The following is an 18,171-nucleotide window of genomic DNA, read 5'->3' as shown; positions in this document are numbered from 1 at the left end:
ATGGTAGAATAGTGATATACGCTAAAGTGGAAATGGATCTAGGATTCTCAAGAATGACTTTGGACCCTATAAAGTCAATGTTATTAAATCAAACATGAGCAAGAAAACCTATTATTTTATTCATTCACAGGCTGAGAACTCAGTACACTTACCTTGAAACATGAATGCAAGTTTTCACAGTGGGCTAAACACTTTCAGGAAATCCTGAATAGATTTACTCCAGCCAATTTAGCCCAATTTAATCAGCCCTCAACCAAGCTGTGAAACGTAAAATTGATAGGCTGCAGGACCAGGGAACTCCATGTTTGGTAACAAAGACCAATGCCGTCTGGGTTTGTGCTGGCTTCTGTGGAGTAGATTATTTTTGAACTGCCTGATGATATGGTGGGGTGTGACTGTGAAATTCTGTCCAGATTCACTGCTGACCCCTGAAAGACCCGGATGCATAAAAATTCTGCACCATGTGAACTTGAAGGTTGCAGGCCATCAAGACTGCGAGACAGCAAGTCACATTACACCATAGTGTAATCCCCCAAGACCATCTACCTGGATAGATGTAGTGTCCTCTGGTACAATAGTCTGTCATCTGCAGATAGCTGACTTATAGTCAGTATACTCAGGGTGCTAGGAACAACACCTTTTGCCTCCAGCTCCTGTCACTGCACTTGCAGCCTTGAACTGGCCATGAGATGCCTGTGCTTGGCCCTCTCTTCACTGCTGTGCCCTCTGCCAGCGTGGCCACTGAGCTACCATTGGTCTGTGCAGCGGTTTTTATTCTGCTAAACTGCACTCCTTAGACAAAGTCACCAGCTGAACACCTCTTTCAGGATCCCAACCTCTCAATAAGGAGAAATAGAAGCTTTACAGCACCAACAATAACAACTTGTGTGTCAGTTATTGACTAGCTGAGATTGATGTCAGCCAGTGCCTTTATAAGGCTCAAAAGCTGAAGTTGCTGCAAAAGCTCAGGACGTCTGGCAACATCTGTGAAGAAAAATCAGAGTTAACATTTCACATGCGGTGACCCTTCCTCAGAACTCGATAAGGCTCCCTGCTGTATGTGCTCCATTCCAGATGTTGCATTTTCCCTGTGCTTACTGCATGAAAGTCCAAAACTGGCTGATTTAGAATTTCAATTAACAGCCTTAATTTGTGCCATAGTGGCTGCCCCACGGCCCCCTCTCCCACCATCCCATTAAAAACTACAGTCTACAAAACTACAGAGGTGGGATCTTTTCAAATTGAGCAACTGGAACATGCCTTCGATGGCTTAAGAGAGAGGTAGACACCACGGACGATACAGTGCTTTATTTCCCCCTCAACACCACTTTGATTTAGTCCCTTCCTGCTCTCCCTAGCTCCCCCCATCACTTCACATTTGATGCTTGCATTTCCCATAATGGGCTTTGCATGTAGATACTCACTTGGACACATGCCTATTTTTACTGGTGGTGGCTGCCAGTTAGGAAAAATGCAAAAAAAATGTCATAGTGATTTTGGTGTTGGGAAGGTCCTCAGTTGTGTGATAACACTTCTGGATGGAAGTAAAAAAAAACCCTCCATGATCTTTGTCACAATGACCTGATCAGTATTTTCTCGAAAGGCCCAAGGTCTCAAAAGTGTCCAGAAATCACCTCAACGTCACGCAGGGCTGATGAACAATCTTGTCATATTTTATGGGCAGCAGCTCATGGGTCAGCTATGCTATTGGGTTTGCTGTTCTTGTTCAAGGTGTTTTCCTCACCCCAAAAGCTACCAGTTCTATAGTTCCAGCAGGTCAGGGCTGTTAGACATGGAGACCACCACTTTGGAAAACTGGGGCGTCAGCAGCCTAGGTCAGGTAGGCTAAGAACGTTTTTTGAAGGACTTGAAATTTAGACTGCTGTAAGGGCAACTGTTCTGAGCTAAACACTTGGGCTACAGGGGAAGCTTTCCTCCTCACAACTTCTCTTCAAATCAGAACGGGCTTCATGCCCGGGTTACTGCTGGGTGGTCTCCTTAATTGTTTGATTGATTCATTATTGTCACATGTACCGAGATACAGTGAAATGTATTGTTTTACATGCTATACAGGCATGTTGAATTTACAAAGTGCATCAGAGTAGCAGAACAGAGTTCAGAGTACAGTGTTACAACTGTAGAGAAGGTGCAGATAGAGAGAGATCAGAATTAACATTTGAGGGGTCCGTTCAAATGTCTGATAACAGCAAGGAAAAGATTGTTCTTGAAACTATTCATACGTATATTCAAACTTTTAAATCTTCGGCCCAAGGGCAAAGGGTGGAGGAGGGTATAACCGGGGTGGGAGGGGTCAATGATTGTATTGGTTGCTTTCCTGAGTCAGCGGGAAGTATGGATCGCTGCTCTGAATTGGGAGGTCATTTTTGATAATCTAGTAAATTGGATCTTAATTGACAATTTCAAGATATAAATTTCCTTCCCATATCTTTCTGTGAGAAGCCTGGCAGAAATCAATCATGCTGTTGATAAAATTCCCCAATAGATGGATATAGTCAGAGAGTGGATCTTTTGTTCGTTCAGTTATGGGATGTGGGCATCACTGGCAAGCCAGCATTTATTGCCCATCCCCCATTACCCAGAAGGCATGTAAGAGCCAAACACATTGCTGTGGTTCTGGAGTCACATGTAGGCCAGACCAGAAAAGGATGGCAGTTTCCTTCCCTAAAGGACATTAGTGAACTAGATGGGTTTTTCCCGAAGATTGACAATGGATTCACGATCATCTTTGGATTCTTAATTCCAGACATTTATTGAATTCAAATTCCACCACTGCCATGGCAGAATTTGAACCTGTGTCCCCAGAATAATATCGCAAGGCCATTGACCTTGTTCCCCCCACTCTTCACCTCAACACCTATTGTGAACTTGCCTCAGGTGGACTGGTAAAATTCTGCGCTTAGAAAGCAGCAGAGGGGCAAGATATCAACGGTTTAAAAAGTTCAATATGATTAATTCTCATTAAATTGAATTAATGTTACATGTGGATATAGGTGTCTTGTAACTAGGGGCTCTTGGTTATAACGATTGTGTCTTGTGTGTCAGAGGTTCCCAAGTTAAATTCCCACTTGTCCTGGAGGTGTTTCTTCTAATTCATTCCCACGTTGTAGGTGTTGCTGGTTGAGACAGTGTTTATTGCCCCATCCCTAATTGCCCAGAGGGCAGTTCAAAGTCAACCACATTGCGTTATAATGTGTCCATGCAGGTTTATGATAATTTAGTTTTACAATCATAGTGGAGTTAAAACCTGCATTTCCAGCAAATTTTACTTTAAGCATTTTATTCTTTGAACATATTACAAATCCATAATCTTTAATCATAAAATAAATCTTGATTTTATGGTGTGTTCATTTATTATAGTGTACAGTATGTTTTAATAATTTTTGTACACTAATATCTGTAATATGAAAACTGCCATATGTAATTGTTTGCAATACATATTAAACATTATATTCTTATTAACTGTGAGAAGTAGAGGAAAAAAATATGTAACTAAATGACCATTTGATCTGCATAGCATTCATTACTTTTTCAAAGCTGCTTTTCACATTGTGCTTCCCAAGATAAAGTTTATCAAAAAAACAATGTGTCTGTAAAATCCATTTAAGTCAACTGCCGATGCTGGAGTCAGAGATAACACAGTGTGGAGCTGGAGGAACACAACAGGCCAGGCCAGAGGAGCAGGAAAGTTGATGTTTTGGGTCAGGACCCTTTTCAGAAATGGGGAGGGAGAAGGGAGCTCAGAAATAAGTAAAGAGAGGAGGAATGGAGCTGGGCAGGTAAGTGGGATGGTGATAGGTGAATGCAGGTAGGGAGTGGTGGGGATTGGTCAGTGGGATGGGTGGGGTGGATAAATGGGAGAGAAGATGGACAGGCTGTGTCAGGTCAAGGAGGGTGGATGGGTGGGGCTGGGGCTTGATGCTACCTGGCCTGCGATGTTCCTCCAGCTCCACACTGTCGTCTGTGCCAACCTCTGTTATTTTAGGGTTGTAACGGTAGCATGAAGTTTCAGACAATATTTTTGGTATTAGCCATTCTCCATACTTTAAATTTCATGGCCTATTTCTGCTATTTCAGTTGCAAATTCAGCATCAGTGGGATCTCAAGACACAAAAGTTTAACATTGCTGCCCTACTTTTCAATTCTATCCATGTCAGAATACAGCCTAATGGTTGGTTTGCTATTTTTTCTTACAACCTTGATACCTATGATGCAACTTTTAACGATTGATGAATTTATATCCTGAGATCCTTTGTTCCTACGGTCCACCTAGGATTGAACCTTCTAAGTAATAAATGGCCTCTGTTTTCGTCCCACCAAAATGTATAGCCTCATATTTATCTGTGTTAAAGCACATTTGACAATTATTTGCCCTTTATTTTTCAAATTTATTTATGCTATCCCCTACAAAGTTGCCATTTTCCCAAATATTGACTGCACTTACAATCTGTGTCGTCAGTAAAATTAAAAATGGCATTTTTGATTTCATTTGCAATGTCTAGATACAATAATATCTCTTTGACAAAGCATCTGCTAATTATTTTTGTAGAGCATTGTGTGCATCTCCGATTGCCATGATATAGAAAACATTGAGTACTGGCATGGCTGCAAATAATCTTACCTCGATTGCGATTAAAAAATAAGTGGACTCCAATTGACAAAATTAAACAATGTTGTTTTTTAATGTTTATTCCCCAGGGTGAGCATTTCCTTCTTTCTAGCAGAGATTTTCCAGGGGCCCGTTGTTTTACCGACAAGGTACTTAGCTTTTGCTGTTTTTGTGTAACTTCCATGTTGATTATTTTTTGATGAAGTATGACTAAAGCCCTGCTTGTCAGGTTGTTCACTTTCTTTCACTGATAGCCTTTCATCCCATATGCTATACTTAGGTTGTCATGAATATTCCCATTTGCCATTGTTAACATTCACTCCTAGCAAACATCTGCAGAATCTGACATGTGGACAGCTAATGTCCTGATATATCACCGTGCTGAACGTCAGGAAATGACAAAATGTTACAATTGTTGCTGTCATAGCATCTACTTTAAGTGATATCACTGTCATCTGACAATCCAGTACAAAAATAACCTGCATCTTCTGATGCTTTTGAAATAAATGTGAATTGGATACCATTAAAGAAATCCTGCTGTCTCGTATTTCTACAAATTTAAAGCAAAAAATGTCATTTTTCTGCATTACTGACATTAAAATGAAGACTATATAGGCATGATGTTGTGAAAAACATGACTACACTTTCAATGGTATAAAGCAGAAATCTGATGTTTTATAGTGCATTGAGTCTAGTCATTGAATAATGTTTAGTCTGGGAGAAGTCGGGGTAAGGAATAGGAAGAAACATTTTGGTAATGTGATCAATCAGATATTGTCCAACCATTTGGTGCATGACATTTCGCAAGATAATTAGAGATCTGCATTATACTTTCAGGTTTCTTTCCCATTGCCATCATTCAATTATTTGTTCCTGAATTAAGTGATGCACATTGACTTGAATACTTTGATAAGACTGTTTTTCATTTTGCATTATTGAAACTGCAGCTGCTGTTAGCATTTCAACTGCAGTGTTTTCTTTGTAACAGCAATTTTAATCAACATAAATGGTGTTCATTAAAATTAACAAAGTTTGGCAGCAGTGATTTTTAGAGATTAATTAATTTCAAAAGTTGATAATGACAGCAGGCCTCTCTTGAATTGTGCTCAGTGAATCTAAGGGAAACTTTTTTTTAATTGCTGTCCAAAGTATTAAGCCTTGCTTAGATATTCCATCAGTTTGATGGGGAAGCAGGGTCTGCATGGACTGATAAAATTGTGTTACATAAATCTCCATCACTAATTCTGACAGAACATAAATTCTACTTATTATTTGGGGTGAAATTCTTTAATTGTGACTGGAAGGCCATAACCAAATAACAATTTATCACAAGATGTATTCTAATTAGCAGAAATGTTTTTGAAATTATTGGTGTTGAGAATTTATTTGGGAGCTTATGGAATTTGTGGTAAATTCCTGTTTGTCCAACAAAAGTTCACTGCAGCAACTATATGAGGAGAACTGGGTTACAATTTGGATTTGACATTGACATTTTGATTAAATCAGGTCGGCTCAACAAATTTCATTTGAAATTAAAGCCCAAGTTGGATAATTAATTGCAACTAATTTGGTGGCTCATGGAGAAGCTACAGTTATCCTAAGAGATAAGCAAATACATGTAAGTAGTAAGTGAGGCAAGGTTTTTATTATTGTTGAATGAAATAAAATTATTTATTATAACATCTGATGCAGTGGGCTATTGTTTTACCTTTCATCTTTTGGATTCGGGTCCAAATACAATCTAGTATAATGGAATGACCTCTACCCAACAGTTATAAAAATTACATGTCGCCTTTGTGTTGCTTGAGACTATAGCCCAGAACTAACTTTAATGTAGCACTCAATGTCTTTGGACTTTCAGAGTAAAAAATGGGAAACATGAGTGGAAATTAATGCTCCATCATTCATAAGCTGTTGGGGAGTTGGGAGGTGGGTGGTTTGTTGGTGTGGTGCAATTATGATGTGGTGAGGTGGTTGACAAGAAAGGGAATGGAAGTTCTGAGGCAGGGAGCTTGTTGCCCTCGTTTCTCACACTTAATAAGCCAAGGTGGGTAGGAACGTGCATGGGAGGGTGTGGGTTTGTTGATGAGGAAACTTGAGGCTTACCTTCCCTTTTTAGGACATTTGGAGCCCTTGAGTAACCAAAGTTAAGGAAAAAGGAGGACTTGATGTCACTGATGCTGATATTCTGCAGGCTCAGCGGAGGAATTGTGGGGTGCATAGTGGGATATATAGCACCAATGGGAACCCTGCCTACAACATGGCCTGCCCGAGCTGAAAGTTTGTGCCATTATCCTAAGGAACCCACTCATGTATCAGGGCCTATCTCACTCCAGGGAGCCATTCACACTTTGAACATCCAGTGGTGCTCTTGGTCTTGAACCAATTGTAACCCAAATGATATTGCTGGCATCAAGGAGCTGTTTGCCATTCAATTGACTGGCAGTTGGCTGTGATGGAAGTTATGTCTCCAATAAATACCCAGAAGCACCATCATCATTCAGGTAAATACCTGATTGACTTTTAATTGGACAGCGATTTCCAGAATCGCTGGCTTTGGCTTTCCAATTGCTAGATATGGCCACCACTGAGATGATTAAATTCAATCAAATGTTACACTTGTTTGATTTGATTTGATTTGATTGATTTACTGTTATGTGTACCTAAGTATAGAGAAAAGCTTTGTTTACGACTAGTGTACGCAGATCATAGCAAGCAAGGACATACAGATCAGAGGCTGAAAAAAAAACTGCACAGAGACATCACACAAGATGTGCACTGGCAAAATCAACATTAACAAGATCAGCGTTAATTGAAGTTAGAGAATCTATTCATCACTCCAATGGTGGCAGGAAAGAAGCTGTTCTTGAACCTGCTGGTGTGTGTGTTCAAGCTTCTGTATCTTCTACCTATTGGAGAGGGTGTAGGAGAGCATTGCCAAAGTACAATGGATCTTTGACGATGTTGGTAGCCTTTCTGCAGCAACGGGCCATGTAAATGGAATCCGTGGACGGAAGGTTGGCTTCCGTGTATTACACACAGCTCCTCTGAGGTTAGGTCAGAGACATATTTCTGGAACTTTGGCATGTTTGAGGTGGATCGGCAGTGCTGATGAATCTCTTAGTGGTAGATGATACTTAATTCCTCAATTCAAGATCAAAACATTGCAGATGTTGAAAATTTGTGAGAAGACCATACAAATAGGAATAGAAGTAGACTATTCATTCCTCAGTTTGCTCCACCATTCAATAGAATCATGGCTGAGCCAACATCCCTTATGTCCATTTTCATGCTTTTTCCCCATAACCTTGATCAAGAATTAATCAATCTCAGATTTCCATAAGGGCTGTGCCTTCACAGCTGTTTGTGGCAAACAGTTCCAAAGACACCCAGCCCCTGAGAGAAGTGATTCCTCCTAACCTCAGAGACTATACTGTCTGGTCTGAGACTCTCCTCTGAGGAGAAATATTCTCTCAGTATTTATCCTATCAAACCACTGAAAAATCCAGTATGTTTCAATGACATCACCTCTCATCCTTCTGAACTCCAGTGAGTAGAGGTCCGACCTGTTTAGCTTTTACTCTATATGACAGTCTCTCCATACTAGGCTCATCCTAGTGAACCTTCTATGAAATTGCATCCAATAAAATGATGTATTTCCTTAGATAAGGAGACCAAGTTTTGCTTGCAGAACTCTAGATGTGGTCTCACCAGCACCTTGTACAGTTACAATAAGACTTCCATACTCTTATACTCCAAAACCCTTGAAATAAAGGACAACATTCCATTAAACCTTCCTGATTACCTACTCTTCCTGTGTGCCAGCTTTCTGTGTTTTGTACAAATATCCACTACGCCCTTAGTGCTGCAGCTTTCTGAAGTTTCTCTCCATTTAAATAATACTTTTTTTCTTTTGTTCTCCATTGCAAAATGAACAATTTCACATTTTCCCACGTTATATTCCATTTGCCAGTTTTTTTCCAACTTACTGAATGTATCAATATCTCTCACTGTAAACCATTTAGATCCCTCTCATGACATTCCTTTCCACCTATTTTTGTGTTGTCAGCAAATTTGGCAATTGTATGTTCTCTTCAATCCACTAAGTTATTATTATTATTGTAAACAGTTGTGGTCCCACAGGTCATGGGTCACCAACCTGAAAAAGAACCCCTTATCCCCACTTGCTGTTTCTTGCCCAGTTCTCTATCCATGCTGATATGCTATCTCCACACTGTGGTTTCTTATCTTATGACTTAACGTTTTGTAAAATACCTTGTCACATGCCTTCTGGAAGTCCAAATACAACACTTCTACTGGTTCCCCTCTGTCCACTCTGGTTGAGACTTCTTTGAAAAACTCTAATAAATCAGTCAGACATGATTTCCCTTTCATGACTCCATGCTGACTCTGCTTGATCAGATTATGATTTACCAAATCTTACACTGTTCTTTCCTTTATAATTGATCTTAATACTTTAACAATCATAGATGTTAAGCTGATCGTCCTAAAGTTACCCAGATTTTGCCTCCTTTCCTTTTTGAATGGGACTGTCGCAGTAGCAGTTTTCCATTCCTCTCGTACTTTGCTAGAATCCAACTATTTTTTAAAACGTTGTAATCAATTAGTATCTGTATGGCTGCCTCTTTTAGGGTCCGAGAATGCAAGCTTTCAGGCCAGGGGACTTATTTTCCTTTCATCCTATTACTTTGACTAATACTAATTCTTCCCCCATATTCTTGAGTATTAGTGGAATGTTCCACTACGAAGACTGATGCAAATATTTATTTAACTCCTTTCCCATTTCCTTGTTGCCCAAAACCATCTCTCCAGATTCACATTTTAAGGGCCTATGTTCACTTTGATTTACTCTGCCTTTTAATGTTTAACTTAGCTCTCATGTCAGTTTTTGTATTCCTTACTAGTTTGCCTTCATAGGCTTTTTTTTTACCTTTGTTGTCTTTTCTGTCTTGGATTTGCTGGATTCTGAATTAATCCCAGTCATCATGACTTTGGCCTTCCTATATGACTTTTCTTTCAACTTCATACCCTCCTTAACTTCCTTGCTTAACCCTGATTGGTTTATCCCTCTCTTTGAATCTTTCATTGTTTCTAGGATATATTTTTGCTGAGATTTGTAAAAAATGTTTGCCATTTCTTCCTTGCTATCTTTTCTGATAATTTGTGCACTCAGTTTACTTAACTCTATCCTCATTGCATTGTAATTCCCTTAAGTTAAACACAGTTGTTTCTGATCCAAGTTGCTCACTCTCAAACCGATCATTCTGTTCTATGACACTATGATCACTACTTTTGAGGGATTCTTTACTTGGAGGCAATTTATTAAACCTACCTCATTACCAATTACCACATCTAGGATAGCCTGTTCCCTAGTTGGCTCTATGACATATTGCTCTAGGAAACTATCATTAATACACTGAATGAATTGGATTTATAGCTACCCTTTCCAATTTGATTAATTCAATCAATGTGAAGATTAAAGTCACACATAATTATTACTCTGTTCTTTTTACATGCTCCTGTAATTTGTTGATTTATAGCCTTTCCCACAGAGTAGATGCTGTTTGGAGATCTGTACACTACTCAGACCAATGTCTTCATTCCGTTGCTGTTTTGAACCTCCACCCAAATTGACTCTACATCATCTCAGCCTAGATCATCTGTCATAGCTATCTTCATTTCCTTTCTTATTAACATTGCTAACCCATCACTTTTTCCATCCCTCCTGTCTTCCAAAAGGTCAAATATCCCTGAATGTTATTTCTCAGTTTTGATTTCCTTGCAACGATGTTTCTGCAATGGATATGAGATCATTTTCATTTACCTTGATTTGTGCCAACTGTTCATTGACCTTATTTGCAATGATTTATGCATTAAGAAACAAAGCCTTTAAATTTGTTCTATTATCAGGTTTCCCCACACTTTTATTGTTCCTTGGTGCAATATGATATTCACACATTCTGTCCCTTCAGTTTATTTTCTGATAACAATCAACTCCATTGCTAACCAGAAATCCTGCCACCTCATTAACCTTTGAATTTCTAATTTTCCATGCAACTGAACCCAGTCTCACATTATTTAGTTTAAAGCCCTATCTATAAAACTGAAACGGCAATATTTGTTGAATGATGATAGTGAGGTTATCGTTTCAGGTCAGTGACCTTTAGTCAGAAACAGTAATCCTATTTCCTTCATTATCACCGATGTCAACTCGTATCCCTCAACTTTCATGAGGACCATTTTAAATATAAATACCTGAACTAAAATTAGAAGCTTGTGCTAGCCAGTCAAAAATGTTTCATTTCTACCTTCACTTTTTGATAGCTCATGCTAACATGACATAGGCAGATGTAGAAAATCGTCAGCTAGCAGTAAAATGAACCTTGGAATATTGCGTACAGTTCTGGTCACCATACTACCAGAAAATGTGGATCCTTTGGAGAGGGTACAGAAAAAGTTTACTGGGATATTGCCTGGCATGGGGCATTTTAACTATGAAGAAAGTTTGGCTAAACTGGGTTTGTTTTCACTGGAACAGAGGAGGTTGTGGGGTGATCTAATGGAAGCTTATGAGATTGTGAATGACATGGATAGAGTAGAAAGCATGAGGCTTTTTCCCAGAGTGGAAGAGTTGATTACTAGGGGACACAAGTTCAACGTGCGAGAAGGGAGGTTTAAAAGAGATGTACAACGCATGTTTTTCACACAAAGGGTGATGAGTGCGTGGAATATGCCTGGATGAATACATGAATATGAAGGGAATAGAGGGATATGGATCCTGTAAGTGAAGAAAGTTTCAGAAAAGAAGGACAAAATTTGGCAGTACAGGCTTGGAGGGCTAAGTGGACTATTCCTGTGCCATATTGTTCTTTGCCTTTCTCACATCATTTTAGGCAATTTGTTTCAATTTAGGGATTTTCTGTGCACTGGGCGTACCTTAAACTGTATTAATTTCCGTTACATGTAAGAATGCAGAGAAGACTTCCATCCTATTCGTTAGGCTTCAGAGTGGAAATACAAAAACCTTTTAAATACAAACAGAGTGTGCTGGACAACTCAGCCAATCTGACAGCAGGTATGAATAGAGAAACAGAGTACAGAATATTATAAAGGTTTGGGGACTATGGTGAGATGAAACATATATTGTGGTGGTCTTGGTCACGTGCATATGGAAAGCACGTTTCTTCTTCTGCTAGACTCTAGAACTAAGGATCACTGTAAAGTTCCTCAAGCTGCAGCCGCTTACAGGGTTAATTGCCTTAAATCACAATATTGTCCACCAGCTTGTACTAAAATTATTAGTATACATATTTCTGCAAGATTAGTATAGAGTGTTTACTTTGAAACATCACAGGGAGATCATGATGCAATGCTGTGTTTGTGAATATGGGTATCTGGCAGAGTATAGTCATGTCAATCTGTTCATATTGTTCAGTCACAGGATAAAAGTGGCAGATAACCAAGTAGTATCCTGGAATAAAATCAGACAGTATTTTTTATGCCATTATGTCTCATGCAGTTTTGAGCATGCACAATTGTTTTGTGTGTTCCACATGTAATGGGTATACATTAAAGTTTTGCTGCTTTTCAAATGGCAAACTTTGAAAATACAGTGAACAAATGGAGGCAAAGAAATGGGGATATCTTCGTCTTTATATCCCAAATCCGTTGTTATCACTGCAACTGTTGCAGCTGAAATCCACGCTACATTCAGCTTACATCCCCTCACTACATTAATTGTGCCATTACTGCATCAGACAATAATATCTATCAATATAGACTTTCACATAGATTCCAAGTTGAGAAGCAAATTGTAAATTAAGCTTCACAGCATGTGATCATTTCAGTACATGAAGGCTTTTGTAAAGGTGCTTGTGACACAGTGATCGTGCCCCACCTGTTCACATTGGGGGGGGGGGGTTCACATTCCCACCTGTAGTCTCTGTGGTAAAGTGGTTGTGCCCCTACTTAAGGGACAAGAGCCAGATGGACTGCCTGCTCTAAAAGTCTGGTATGATGTGGATAAACAGCTTGACTTTATGAAACAAAAACAGAAATTGCTGGGAAACGTCAGCAGGTTTGTCAGCATCTGTGGACAGAAAACAGGATTAACATGTTGGGTCCAGTGTCCCTTCTTCAGAACTTTAGAACCAACTAAGGATCACTGGACCAAAAACGTTAATTCTATTTCTCTCCACAGATGCTGCCAGACATGCTGAACTTTTACAGCAATTCCTGTTTCTGTTTCTGATTTTCAGCATGTGCAGTTCTGTTATTTTTTGATTTTATGTAAGTTTTCTTTAATACTGCAAGTGAGCTATCATGTTTAAATTCAAAATTATAATTAATATTACAGTTGCATTATTAGTTGAGTTCCACAGGGGTATTATAATATACAGCCTATCAAACAGTTGTTTTGGAATTACATATATGAATAATGCTAAGACAGTTTGAATGCAAGGTCTAAAAATACAATTAGGCAGAAAGCGAATGTGTACAACTTGGCTAAAAAGCCATATGTTTTACATAAAGGTTTGTGTTAAAAATTCCACTGAGTTTTATTTTTTTAAAAATGCCTTCATTTAATTTTTCATATGCATACAGCAATCTTTTTCACAGTTTTGGTATTAATTGATAGTTCTCAGTAAAAGCAGCTTTATCTGCAACTGAGCCATGCACAGAGAGAACCAGCAGGGATCACAGGCATGGAATCAGTGTTGACTGGAGGAAGGAATTGAAAGAATGAGACCCAATATTCCCTTCTCATCAAGATCAGCTTTAAAAAGAATAGGTAAATGTCTCTTACGGTAGAATTGTGTGACACCATGATGCTGTGTGAGTTAAAAGATTTTGTAAGTTCTCTGACTGCATTAGGAATACAACAAGTTATATAAAATGTGTGTTAATATGACCAACCCAGGGTGCTATAGATTTATGGATTAACTGCCTTTAATGAGAAACAAATGTAGCATTAAAAAGTCAGGAAGTAATTTAATTGTGAGGATGTGTTTGGGGATGAAGAATAAAATCAGTGTGAGGCAAGTGTAGATTGGCAAGTAATTTTTGTTTGTATAGCTGCTTTTGAACACTACTGCTGGGGGACAAACAAACTTAATTCACTTTTGGTTGTAGTCTTTATGTCCAGTTGATGACTGGGGACTGGCTTCAACTTGCACTTTAAAAAAAAGAATTCTCCATGTGTTTTTCTTTAGAAATATTTTATTTCCGGTGAAACATTCCAGAAGCTAAAGAAACTCCAAATATTTACTGCTGCTGTTAAAGTGCTATTTCAGCTACACCTCATTACATCTTTAGTTCAAGCATTGACAAAAAGAGCCAAACTCCACACAGTAGGTCAGAATGACAGCCCTTTACATCAAGGCTGTGCTTTATTGAGTGTGGCAATGAAAGAGCCCGAGCAAAACAAGAATCAATATGAAGACTCTCCACTGATTGGAGTAATACCTAGCACAGAAGGAGGTGGTTGTTGTTCTTGGAGGTATGTTGCAAGGTATCTGAATCATAGAATCCCTACAGTATGGAAGCAGGCTAATCAGCCCATTGAGTCCATCTGAACCTCCGAAGAGCATCCCACCCAGACTTACCTCCATACCTATCCATATATCCCTGCATTTCTCATGGCTACTCCTCCTAGCCTGCACATCCCTCCACCCTTTTGGCAATTTATCATGGCCAATCCACTTAACCTGAACATCTTTGGCCTGTGGGAGGAAACCCACACAGGAAGAAAGTCCAAACTCCACACAGACAGTCACCTGAGACTGGAATTGAACCCAAGTACCTGCACAATGAGACAACAGTACATACCATTAAGCCACCATGCTGCCCAACTCTGAACTTGTTCCTCATGGAAGTGTCCTAGCCAATGACCTTCAGCTTCTTCATCAATGACCTTTCCACCAACATAATGTCATAACTGGGGATGACTGCACAATATTCAGCACCATTTGTGACTCCTCAGATACTGAAGCAGTCCATGGCCAAGTGCAGCAAGACCTGGACAATATTCAGGTTTGGGTTGACAAGTGTCAGATAACATTTCTACCACACAAATGCCAGGCAATAATCATCTCCACCATTGCTCCTTTACATTCAATGGCATTACTATCAGTGAATTTCCTGGGGAGCCAGAAACTGAACTAGTCATATAAATACAATACCTCTTGAACAGATCGGGGTTGGAAACCTTCAGCAGCTCTTGACTCCCTTGTCCACTACCTAAAAAGGCACTCGTCAGGAATGTATGGAATACATTCAAATGCCCAGATGAATGCAGCTAAAACACTCAAGAAGCTTGATACTACCCATGACAAAGTAGCCGGGTTGATTGGCATCACATCCACAAACCTTTACTCCTTCCATCACCAAAGCTCAGTAGTGGAAGTGTGTATCAACTACAAGACACACAGCAGGAAATTGCCAAGCCTCCTTCAAAAGTACCATCCAGACCAGTGACCACTACCAAGTTCCCCTTGAAGCCAATCACCACCCTGACTTAGCAACATATCACCGTTCCTTCACTGTCGCTGGGTCGCATTCCTGGGATTCTTTCCTTAACAGAATTGTAGGTCAATCTGTACCAAATGGACTGCAGTGGTTCAAGAGAGCAACTTGCCACCATCTTCTCAGGAGCACGTGGGGATGGGCAATAAATACTGACCCATTTAGTGTCACCCATCTGCCATGAATGAATTAAAAAGAAACTGGTTACTGGCTTACCCTGGTTAGCAAACATGTCCTGACAGTCAGGTGCCTTGTTCAAAAAGAACAATCTTTATTAGCTGCAAACGTGCAAACATAAGCCCTACTTACATGTATGGTTGTAGGAGTCCCACCAGTTTAGTATTTGAACAGTAAATTTATTTTGTCACAAAATGTTCATTTGACCAGTTGCTTTATCTTTACTTAGATCTTTCCACCTTATGTCCCAGTCTCAACTTTCCCAAATCATATCGTCATATGACTCTCTGTCTCTTCCCATACAAGCTTGTCTACTCTTGTTTCGATCTTCTAGATATCATGTCAAGAAGACAAACTTCTCTATTTACCAATGTGGCCTTTGAGCCAGGTGTCTCATCATGCCCATTCAGCAGTCTCTACTTACACTATACATTTAAGGTGCTGGGTTATTTTTATATATTCCACAACTGGATCAACAGTGGGTTGGTCAAATAATGTAGTTTGGAAAATATGATCGGTCGCACAGCATTTCACTGGGAATTAAGAATTAGGGTATTACAAAGAATAAGGCTAAGTGATTCCCTTTGAAATCAAGGCTATATTTGAGTGTGGCATCAAGGACCGCTAGCAAAACTGGAATCAGTGGAAATGTGACGGAAAGCTCTATGCTGGTTAGATTTCTACCTGGCACCAAGGAATGTGGTTGTGGTAGTTGGAGCACAGTCATCTCAGTCCCAGGACATCTCTGTCGGAGTTTCTTAGGGTAGCGTTCTTGTCCAAACCATCTTCATCTGATCCATGAATGACCATCCCTCCATCATAAAGTCAGACATGAGGATATTTGTATAACTCCTGGGAAACTGAAGCAGTCTGTGTCCAAATGCAGCAAGACCTGGACAGTAACCAGGCTTAGGATGACAAGTGGCAAATGTTATGACCCTCTGGGGTAGTGCGCCATAAATCAAACCCTTCCATTCCTGGCTTTGCACAGATGATTTTTTTCTCTAACATACAGTTATTCCAATTTAGATGATTTTTCAACCAAGGGTCATAGAGAGTGCAAATGAGATTTTTGTACCAGACAGGAATTATTATTTATTCCAAGTAATTGGACAGTATTTACAAGTAAACAGCTGTAAAAAAAATTAATATGTTATTAAAAGTTTAATGTTTGTACCAATACCCTACCCATCGACACCACCAAGAGTTTGCACTCCGGAAGTCAGTATAGTGTTCTGTACTTCCTCGTTCCGAGTTGAGATGATCTGACTTCAGCTAACCAAGCCCTTATGTTCATTATCTTTCTATGGAAGTTTTCACTGGCTTGGAGCACAAAATAATTGATACTGTTTTGAAAATGCCTCACATTTATCGATTCAAAAAGTCACTGCTCAGAACAACTGCAACAGGAAAGGTAATTGGTTTTCTTCAAATTTAAGCTGGAGTTTTTTTTATATTGCAGGAATAACCAGCTTCTGCAGAAAAACGGAACACCCTTCTATGACCGTATCTCTGTGTCTGCATGTCTCTGTGTCCCTTTGACTTGTTTCCAGTTCAAACCTGCTCAGTTGTCTGAGAAAAAAAAATCATCTTCAAATGTAGACAGCTTCTTGGCCACTGATAGTTTGCATATTGCAAGGACCCAGATCCATAAACAGAGTCCACAGTAGGTAACAAATTGCTTTTTGTAAACTCATGCAACAATCCTGGGAAATCCTTGCTTGTTGAAATTGCAATTTCTCCTTTCAGTTCACAGTTTTTAATGAAACAAAAACACAAAGAAAAAGCAAAGTTCTAACAGAAGTAACATCTGTGGCATACAAATACCAGGAAATGACCATCTCCAACAAAAGAAAAAAAGATAATTTAACTGTCATCCCTTGAATTGAATGGCATCACTAGAACTGATTCCCCTACTATCAACATCCTTAAACTGCACAAGCTATATAAGTGCTGTGGCAACGAGAGCGGGTCAAAAGCTGTGTGGCAAGTGACCCACTCCAGACACCCCAAAGCCTATTCACCTTCTACAAAGCACAAGTCATGAGTGTGATGTAATACTCCCTATTTGCCTGAGGGAGTGCAGCTGCAACTACAGTCAAGAAGCTTACATAGAACATACAACATAGAACATTACAGCACAGTACGGGCTCTTTGGCCCTCGATGTTGTGCCGACCTGTCATACCGATCTGAAGCCCATCTAACCTACACTATTCCATGTACGTCCATATGCTTATCCAATGACGACTTAAATGTACCTAAAGTTGGTGAATCTACTACCGTTGCAGGCAAAGCGTTCCATTCCCTTACTACTCTCTGAGTAAAGAAACTACCTCTGACATCTGTCCTATATCTTTCACCCCTCAATTTAAAGCGATGCCCCCTCGTGCTTGCCGTCACCATCCTAGGAAAAAGGCTCTCCCTATCCACCCTATCTAACCCTCTGATTATTTTGTATGTTTCAATTAAGCCACCTCTCAACCTTCTTTCTAATGAAAACAGCCTCAAGTCCCTCAGCCTTTCCTCATAAGACCTTCCCTCCATACCAGGCAACATCCTAGTAAATCTCCTCTGCACCCTTTCCAAAGCTTCCACATCCTTCTTATAATGCGGTGACCAGAACTGTACGCAAAACTCCAAGTGTGGCCGCACCAGAGTTTTGCACAGCTGCAGCATAACCTCTTGGTTCCGGAACTCAATCCCTCTATTAATAAAAGCTAAAACACTGTATGCCTTCTTAACAGCCCTGTCAACCTGGGTGGCAACTTTCAAGGATCTATGTACATGAACACCGAGATCTCTCTGCTCATCTACACTACTA

General features: G+C 39.7%; 1 protein-coding gene across 4 annotated transcripts in view; it reads left to right on the top strand.

The window, feature by feature from the left end:
- The window catches only part of LOC125465171 (contactin-associated protein-like 2), a 1,711,179-nt gene that overhangs the window by 272,935 nt on the left and 1,420,073 nt on the right, over positions 1-18,171 (top strand). Inside the window, exon 1 of one of the 4 annotated variants that reach the window (XM_059638055.1) lies at positions 4,744-4,776. The exons of the other annotated variants lie outside the window; for them this stretch is intronic. The gene's annotated coding sequence lies outside the window, so the exon portion shown is untranslated. Of the gene's footprint in view, positions 1-4,743; positions 4,777-18,171 lie in introns of those variants that run through there. 4 annotated transcript variants of the gene reach the window in all.

The sequence above is a fragment of the Stegostoma tigrinum genome, chromosome 2 (assembly GCF_030684315.1).
Source record: "Stegostoma tigrinum isolate sSteTig4 chromosome 2, sSteTig4.hap1, whole genome shotgun sequence".
Classification (NCBI taxonomy): Eukaryota; Metazoa; Chordata; class Chondrichthyes; order Orectolobiformes; family Stegostomatidae; genus Stegostoma; species Stegostoma tigrinum.
Note: the sequence above shows the minus strand (reverse complement) of the source record. Positions and strands in the feature narration are given on the sequence as shown.